This window comes from Lynx rufus, unplaced genomic scaffold, assembly GCF_022079265.1.
Source record: "Lynx rufus isolate CCGP_SWC_20201006 ecotype Redwood Valley unplaced genomic scaffold, mLynRuf1.p SCAF_7, whole genome shotgun sequence".
Classification (NCBI taxonomy): domain Eukaryota; kingdom Metazoa; phylum Chordata; class Mammalia; order Carnivora; family Felidae; genus Lynx; species Lynx rufus.
The window spans coordinates 76,908,651-76,916,014 of record NW_025814889.1 but is presented as its reverse complement, the minus strand read 5'-3'; the positions used below and the strand labels follow the sequence as shown (position 1 = coordinate 76,916,014).

The 7,364-nt window shown below is 42.2% G+C and overlaps 1 long non-coding RNA gene across 1 annotated transcript; it reads right to left on the bottom strand.

The window, feature by feature from the left end:
- Positions 1 to 702: 702 nt before the first annotated feature.
- Positions 703 to 7,195, bottom strand: LOC124502612 (uncharacterized). Its single transcript, XR_006959943.1, has 4 exons — positions 6,553 to 7,195; positions 5,366 to 5,455; positions 1,892 to 2,108; positions 703 to 1,012 (listed from the first exon to the last, which is right to left on the bottom strand). It is a non-coding gene; the product is annotated as an uncharacterized LOC124502612 (long non-coding RNA).
- Between the last annotated feature and the right edge of the window lie 169 nt (positions 7,196 to 7,364).

Genomic DNA, 7,364 nt, shown 5'->3' with positions numbered 1-7,364 from the left:
CTCTGCTGTCTCAGCCTCTTCAGTGACTCTATCCCCAATTCCCTGAATCCATACGCTAATTCAGAAAATGTTCAGACCTGATTCTAAAGGCTCTTAGACACCACATTTTTTTACTTTCTGTGCATTGCTGGAAAGAGTGCCTACATTTTATGGCTTTATGTATTAAGAAAAAAATAAACATGCATAGTAGTCACAAAAAATACTGAGCAGATATATGCATGTTACCAAACCAACAAAGGATTTGGTTGAAGACACTTTTATTTTTTTTTTTAAATTTTTTTTTCAATGTTTTTTATTTATTTTTGGGACAGAGAGAGACAGAGCATGAACGGGGGAGGGGCAGAGAGAGAGGGAGACACAGAATCGGAAACAGGCTCCAGGCTCCGAGCCATCAGCCCAGAGCCCGACGCGGGGCTCGAACTCACGGACCGCGAGATCGTGACCTGGCTGAAGTCGGACGCTTAACCGACTGCGCCACCCAGGCGCCCCTTGAAGACACTTTTAGATACACTTATTTCCCATACAGAGACTACCAGTTAACATTTAAAAGACTGCAATAAGGGGCACCTGGGTGGCTCAGTCGGTTAAGCGTCTGACTTCGGCTCAGGTCATGATCTTGCGGTTTGTGAGTTTGAGCCCTGCGTCAGTCTCTGTGCTGACAGCTTGGAGCCTGCTTCAGATTCTATGTCTCCCTCTCTGTCTCTGCCCTTCCCCTGCTCATGCTCTTTCTCTGTCTCAAAAATAAACATTAAAAAAAATTTTTTTTTAAAGATTGCAATAAATGAGTCTAAGAAGATGTTTCCTCTTTTAGTTCTGTTTTCTTTTAGCCATGGAAAAACAGTCTTCCTAATCCAGACTTACCTGTAGTTGAGGTCCTGGCAAAATTAACAATGACATTATTCATCTCAGAGTAGTTTTTCATTTAGCGAATATTCAGATTGTCATAGTATTTCCAGATGTTGTGTACATTAAGGCATATGGAGTGCTTCACTGTCAGGGAGATGGGTGAAAACTGAAAGAAACCAGTTACTGTTCTAAGAATCAGATACTTGATGTTCACTGACATTACTGGGATAGCGACCCTGCTAAACTCACCTTACTGAGTGGCTGGCTTTTGAAAAGACTTACTATGGGGGCGCCTGAGTGGCTCAGTAGGTTGAACGTCCGACTTCAGCTCAGGTCATGATCTCACTCTCTGTGAGTTCGAGCCCCACGTCAGGCTCTGTGCTGACAGCTCAGAGCCTGGATCCTGCTTCAGATTCTGTGTCTCCCTCTCTCTCTGCCCCTCTCCTGTTTGCACTCTCTCTTTCTCTCTCAAAAATAAACATTAAAAAAATATTTTAAAAAAGTCTTTAATAAAAAAACAAATAGACTTACTACGGGGCATGCAAAAATTTCTAAAAAAAATCTTACATAGTTATTTGGTCAGAGCTAAAGTCTTACATTTAGTTCCTCAAGTTGCCTTATTAGTTGAATAGACTAGTAATTGTGAAATATGAAATTTATTTTTGTAAGATTCTGTTTTTTATAGCATTTATTTTTTTTTAGTGTTTACTTATTTTTGAGAGAGTGCATGAACAGAGAAGGGGCAGAGAGACGGAGATAGCATCCAAAGCGAGCTCTGTGGTGACAGCAGAGAGGCCAACATGGGGCTCAAACCCATGAGCCGTGAGATTATGACCTGAGCTGAAGTCACTTAACCGAATGAGCCACGAACAGTGTGGAGCCTGCTTAAGATTCTCTTTCTTCCTCTCTGCCCCTCTCCCCTGCTCACACACTCTCTTAAAAACATTAAGAATGTCATCTAGACTGGCACACATCACTTCCACGGTATTCTATTGATCAAAGTAGTCACAGAGTCCACCTAGATTCAAGATAGAGACTACAGTACCTCTTGATGGGAGGAGCAAGGTCACTGCAGAAGAACGCGTAGAATGGGAGACACAGCTGCTTTCATCTTTGAAAAATTCAATCTGCCACACTGAGGACATGGAGTCTCAAATTGCTCAAAAAGACCAGTGGGGCGCCTTGCTGGCTCAGTAGACTATGCTACTCTTGATCTCGGGGTGGTGAGTTCGAGCCCCACGTTGGGTTAGGCACAGAGATTACTAAAAAAACAAACCCAGATTGCCCATCATCTATCATGAGCTATCACGTTATCGCAATCCTAAAAGTAATGGTACGAGTTTCGTTCCTAAGTGATTCAGTACGCTGGTTGTAAACCAAGTTCTTCAGACTTTAGATCCAGTATTTCAGGCATGGAAGTATTTTCAGTTCAATGAAATATTTAAGTGCCTTCTGGGTGGCTCTGTCAGTTAAGCATCCACTTCAGCTCAGGTCATAATCTCATGGTTCATGAGTTTGAGCCCCGTGTTGGGCCCTGTGCTGAAAGCCTGGATCCTGGAGTCTGCTTCAGATTCTGTGTTTCCCTCTCTCTCTGCCCCTCCCCTGCTCGTGTTCTGTTTCTCTCAGAAATTAACATTAAAAAAAAATTTAAGTGCCTACTTTAGGATCGGCACTGTGGCAGAAGCTGGGGACACAAAGATGAACAAGATCTGGGTTTCTACTCTAAAAGAGCTCAGATACCCCGAGTAAGGGGGGAAAAATAACTACAATGTGATAAGAATTATTTTTTTTTTTAAGTGTTTGTTTATTTTGAGAGAGACACAGCACAAGTGGGATTGGGGCAGAGAGAGAGGAGAGAGAATCCCAGCCAAGCTCCACACTGTCAACACAAAGCCCGACGTGGGGCTTAAACCCACGAAACTGTGAGATCATGACACAAGCCGAGATCAAGAGTCAGATACTCAACTGATTGAGCCACCCAGGCACCCCAAAACTATTTTTTTTTCTAACGTTTATTTTTGAGAGAGAGCATATGCACAGTAGAGGAGGGGCAAAGAGAGAAGGGGACAGAGGGTCCAAAGCGGACTCTGCACTGAGAGCAGAGAGCCCAATGTGGGGCTTGAACTCACAAGCCGTGAGCTCACGGCCTGAGCTGAAGTTGGACGCTTAACTGACTCAGCCACCCAGGCACTCCGTGATAAGAACTATCCTAAATTATTTTTGGCAAGATGGGAGAAAACTTGAAAATTGAAGCTAGGCCATAAAAGATGAGTAGAGTTTTGCTAGGAAAACAGAAATGGAAAGGTATTATGTTTGGAAGAGATGTCAAAGTATATGAAAGAGATCAGTTCTGGCTTAATGCGGGCTAAAATAACCTGAGACAAACATCTAGAAATGGTACATAAAGGTCACTTTTTAAAATATATATTTTTTGGGGCCCCTGGGTGGCTCAGTCGGTTGGGCATCCGACTTCGGCTCAGGTCATGATCTCGCAGTCCGTGAGTTTGAGCCCCGCATAGGGCTCTGTGCTGACAGCTCAGAGCCTGGAGCCTGTTTCAGATTCTGTGTCTCCCTCTCTCTCTGACCCTCCCCCATTCATGCTCTCTCTCTGTCTCAAAAATAAATAAACGTAAAAAAATAAAAATAAAAAATAAAAGAAAAAAATATATATATATATATTTTTTAAGTTTATCTATTTGAGAGAGAGGGAGAGAGAGAATCCCAAGCAGGCTCCACAATGTCAGCGCAGAGCCCAACGTGAAGCTCGAACTCCCCAATCATGAGATCATGACCTGAGCTGAAATCAAGAGTCAGACATTTAATGGACTAAGTCACCCAGGTGTTCCCTGGTTTTTTGTTTTTAATGTGTAGCTGAGCTTCCAAGAAAGGGACACAAAAGATACAATGAATTACTAGAGGGATAAGGGGAATATATACTTGCTAATGCTGACAAGAGACAAGACCAAGCAGGAAGCTGGAAATGAGACCTCCAGTTAAAGCTGGGACCCTGAGATAGCAAGTCTTAGTAAAAGAGGGGAAACTGAAAAATGCATCCAGCTGGCAAAAGAAGAAAGCAAGGAAGTTTGCTTGGGCTTGTGGAGTCGGAAGATTCCAGAGTTCCAGGCCCATGAAATGGGCCTACATTTCATGTGAATTTGAGAACTTTTTTTTTTTAATATGGAATTGTCAAATTGATTTCCATACAACACCCAGTGCTGATCCCAACAAGTGCCCTCCTCAATACCCATCACCCACCCTCCCCTCCCTCCCACCCCCCATCAACCCTCAGTTTGTTCTCAGTTTTTTTTTTTTTAAATTTTTTTTTTTCAACGTTTATTTATTTTTGGGACAGAGAGAGACAGAGCATGAACGGAGGAGGGGCAGAGAGAGAGGGAGACACAGAATGGGAAACAGGCTCCAGGCTCTGAGCCATCAGCCCAGAGCCCGACGCGGGGCTCGAACTCACGGACCGCGAGATCGTGACCTGGCTGAAGTCGGACGCTTAACCGACTGCGCCACCCAGGCGCCCCTGTTCTCAGTTTTTAAGAGTCTCTTATGCTTTGGCTCTCTCCCTCTCTAACCTCTTTTTTTTTTCTTCCCCTCCCCCATGAATTTGAGAACTTCAAATAGATACTTTCTATGTGGACTAGGAACCATCATGACCCCCATCCCCAAGTAAGAACTTGCATGAAAGTGGTCTCAGGTCAGTTATCCATGGCACTGCTCTAGAGAGACATGTGCATGATGATGCAGACCACGTGGGATGCTTACGCCACGACCGCCACCACCTCCCAGATAAAAAAGCTCTAGAAGACCATCTCTGTCAAACCTGCAACACCTTTGATTAACAAAATCTTGTTATCCAGAATACAGATACAAAGAAACAAAGACAACCCAATAGTAAGACAGAGGCAAGGGAAGGAGCAAAGGATATGAATAGGCAGTTTCTAGAGGAAACATATGCTAATGGATAAGAAATCAACAAAAAGGTGCTCTACATTACGAGAAGTCAGTATGTAAATTAAAACGAACAGAAACCACTTAACACCACTTTGGAAAAACAGCTTAACAATAACTAGTAAAGCTAAATATTAGTAATAATTATTCTTGGGAGAAAGTAGCATATGGGCCCAAGGAAACTACACTTTTCTAGGAGGGAAAAAGTGGAGATGTCTCCGTGATCTTTCACTAGAGGGATGGAATAAATTGATTTACTCATGCAGTTGGAATATTATGTAGCGATTAAAAACTAGGTTTTCTTGGGGCACCTAGGTGGCTTGGTTGAGCAACTCGGTGCTGGGTGTGCAGCCTGCTTGGGATTCTCTCTCTCCTCTGCCCCTCTCCCCAACTTGCATGCACGCTTTACACTAAAATAAAAATAAATAAATAAATAAATAAAAACCCACTAAGTTTTGTCAATATGGATGTACTAGTCTGAGCCAGTAGGATGGAGATATATATATCTAGATATCTAGATACCTAGATATGTTTCTTAATTTGTTATAAGAAATTGGCTCACATGGTTGTGGAGGCAGAGAAGTCCCAGGATCTGAAGTCAGCAGTTGGAGCACCAGGAGAGCTGATGTATTTCCAATCTGATTCTGAAGGCCTGACAAACCAGAGAGCCCATTGGTATAAGTTCCAGTCCGAGTCCAAAGACAGAGGAAGGCCAGTGTCTCAGTTCAAAGACAGTCAAGAGGACAGAAAGCATTCTCTCTTACTATGCCTTTTTGTTTTAATTCAAGTTGACAGTTGACAATGGACTGACTGAGGCCCAACCACACTGGGGAGGGCAATAGGCTTTACTTCGGTCTATGGATTCAAATGTTAATCTCATCCAGAAAAGCCCTCACAGACACACCAGGAATGTTTAACCAAATATCTGGGCACTCCATGGCCCAGTCATGTTGCCACATAAAATCAGCACGATGGATAAATAAATGTCAAAAACAATGTTGAGTGAAAATGGCAAGCTTCAAAAGAATATGTCCCTTTTGATGCCATTAACATTACTTTTTTTAACCCCAAAATAATATTAAGGGCATTTCTATAGTAAAAGTATGGAAACATATACAGCACGAGAAGGATGGATAGTGTTTATCTCTTGGGAAGGGAAGATGTGGATAAGATGGGTAAATGGCATATTTTATTTTTAGTGCTTTAAATACATTTGGGATATTTCAAAAAAATTTTAGTGTTTATATATTATTTATTTTGAGAGAGAGTATGCACGCATGCAGGAGGAGTCGAGAGAGAGGGAGACAGAATCCCTAGCAAGCTCTGTGCAATCAGCGGAGAGCACAACGCAGGGCTCAAACTCATGAACCTTGAGATCATGACTTGGGCCAAAATCAAGAGTTAGATGCTTAACCCACTGAGCCAACCGGGTATTCCTCAAAAGTATAATGCATTGGCAGGGAACTGGAACTTGTTGGGAGTTGGATCAAAGTGGGAGATGAGAATACGAAGATGGCTTGGGGCCATATAGTGAAGGACCTTGACTTTCATGCTGAAGAGTTAAATTTTAGATGGTAGGTTATGGGAGCCCTCAAAGGTTTAAAGCAACAAATAAGTCTTTGAAAAGTACTCACGGGGAGGGTATCTTACTAATTGGGACTAGACCTTAGAGGCACAGGAAATGGAAAAGGAGACTATGAATTGACATAGACTGATAGGTAGCAAGGTTACAATTTGTACCACCCTCACCTCAGCCATCTGCAGTTGTTTTTTCTTGTTCAATAAATAGTCTTTTGAAGAGCAGGCCTCACCAAGAAATTTAGCCACAAACCCTAGGCCTATAGAAAACAAAACAAAACAGATTTGCGATCTTTTTTCACTCAAATGACTGCTCTATGAAAGACATCTAGGAAACAATACTAAACTTATTGGCAGCAACAGGGCTCTACTGACAGTAATTTATTACAAGGAATTGGCTGACGGAGTCACAGAGGCATTCCTTTTTATGGCTCTGCCTGGCTACTTTCCTTCACTGCCCCCTCCCTGCAGTAGGGTTCCCAGGACAAACTATAACCTTGCCAGCAAAGCTGACCTTGACTAACACAGGGTGTGGAGAGCCATGGTGTCCCAGGCCTTGCCCATTACTGGCTCTCTTCTGAGTCTCTGGCCTCTGAATAATAGAAGAAACCAGAGAAAAGCAAACTCAATCAACACACACCACATATTTTACGTATATATAAACACACTGGAAATGGTTAACACTAGTCACTTCTGTGTAGGGAAATGATGAGGAATAGAGGGAGTGACAAGGGGTACTTTTACTTATCTCTATTTTTTAAATATTTTACATTGGAAATATATTCATGTATTCAAAAAAAAAAGCTTACAGACTAGTAGATATGATACAAATAAACATCTTTTTCCTTGAACAAAAAAAAAAAACCAGTAACTATTTTTGAAGCAAGCGTGGCAATAAGTTGGTAACAGTTAAAACTGAGGGATGGGTATAAAGGTTTTATTTCTATTCCCTCAGCTTTTGTATATGTTTGAAACTCAACAGA